The 1,763-nt window shown below is 48.6% G+C and overlaps 1 pseudogene; it reads right to left on the bottom strand.

Annotated features, from left to right (window-relative positions):
- Positions 1-508: 508 nt before the first annotated feature.
- LOC148151868 (uncharacterized) lies at positions 509-1,426 on the bottom strand (annotated as a pseudogene).
- Positions 1,427-1,763: the final 337 nt, after the last annotated feature.

The raw sequence follows: 1,763 nt of genomic DNA, 5'->3' as shown, positions 1-1,763 counted from the left end.
CATCCTTTTATTCCTCACATACCTATAGAAAGCTATAGGGTTCTCCTTTATTCTATTTGCTAAAGACTGCTCGTGTCCTCTCTTTGCTCTTCTTAACTCTCTCTTTAAATCCTTCCTAGCTGATCTGGAACTTTCCATCGCCTCACCTGAACCATCTTGCCTCAGTAATGCATAAGCCTCCTTCTTCTTCGTAACTAGAGATGCAATTTCTGTTGTAAACCACGGTTCCCTTACCTTATCACTTCCTCCCTGCGTGACAGGGTCATACCTATCAAGGACACGCAATATCTGTTCCTTAAACCAGCTCGACATTTCCATTGTCTGCATCCCCTGCATTTCACCTACTTTATTTCAGATACTACTGGCATTGAAGTAGACATACTTGAAACCATTTTGCTGTCTACTGGCACATTCCTGTTACCCTGAAATCCTGTCCCTGTCCTTCCTACTCTCATCCTCCTGTGCACTGCAACTACACCTCTGGTTCCCATCCCCCTACTGAGCTAGTTTAAACCTGAATAGCACCAGCAAATTTCCCACCCAGGATATTAGTATCCCTCTGGTTCAAGTGAAGAAGACCATCCTGTTTGTACGAGTCCCACCTTCCCCAGGATGAGCCCCAATTTTCCAAGAACCTGAAACCCTCCCTCCTGCACCATCCTTGCAGCCACGTATTCAGCTGATATCTCTCCCTATTCCTTGCCTCGCTATCACATGGCACAGGCAACAAACCGGAGATAACAACTCTGTTTGTTCTAGCACTCAGCTTCCACCCTAGCTCCCTGAAATCCTGCCTTACATCCCTATCCCCCTTTCTACCAATGTCATTGGTACCTGCATGGACAACGACTTGAGGCTGGTCACCCTCTCCCTTCAGGACCACAAAGATACGATCCGAGACATCACGGACCCTGGCGCCTGGGAGGCAACACACCAACTGCAAGTCTCGTTTGTTCCCTTCAAACCTTCTATCTGTGCCTCTAACTATCGAGTCTCCAATGACTGACACTCTCCTTCTTTCCCTCCTTCCCTTCTGTGCAACAGGGACAGGCTCTGTGCCAGAGACCTGGGCCCCACTGCATACCCCTGGTAAGTCGTCCCCCTCAACAGTATCTAAAACGGTATGCATGTTTTTCAGGGGAACGACCACAGGGGATCCCTCCACTCACTGTCTTTTCCCCCTTCGAACAGTCACCCAGCTTTCTTTGTGCCTAGGAGTAACTACTTCCCTGTAACTCTTATCTATCACAACCTCTGCCTCTCGAACGATCTGAAGTTCATCCAGCTCCCGCTACAGTTCCCTAACACCGTCTTGGAGGAGTGAGAGTTGGGTGCACTTCCTGCAGATGTACTTGGATGGGACACTAATGGTGTCCCTCACCTCAAACATCATGCAGGAAGATCATTGCTCTCCCTGCACTGCCATCCCTGCTGGTCCGCTCACCGCTCCCGGCAGGGCCCTGGTGCAAGCTCCCACCCTTCAAGTTGCTGCTGCCGCTGAAAAACAGAAATGGAAATATCTTCTCAAAGTCACATTATTAACTAGGTAACATGCTCCTATGATGTCCTGCCCATTCACTGCTGGTCAGATTCTCCCATTGTCAGAGCAGGAAGTATTTGCTACTGCTGGGATATTCTGGAAGCTGTAATACTGGTGCCATATGTAAAAGGAAATGGTACATCAGATTAAATGCTGGTAGCACAGAGCAGCCCTGCATAGTTCAGGTAAGGGCAGATAAAGGAAAATTGGCATCCCACTTTGC

Source organism: Chiloscyllium plagiosum, unplaced genomic scaffold (assembly GCF_037043375.1).
Source record: "Chiloscyllium plagiosum isolate Xiang-an unplaced genomic scaffold, Cpla_swu_hap1 HiC_scaffold_2, whole genome shotgun sequence".
Classification (NCBI taxonomy): Eukaryota; Metazoa; Chordata; class Chondrichthyes; order Orectolobiformes; family Hemiscylliidae; genus Chiloscyllium; species Chiloscyllium plagiosum.
This window is presented reverse-complemented; position numbering and strand designations above follow the sequence as displayed.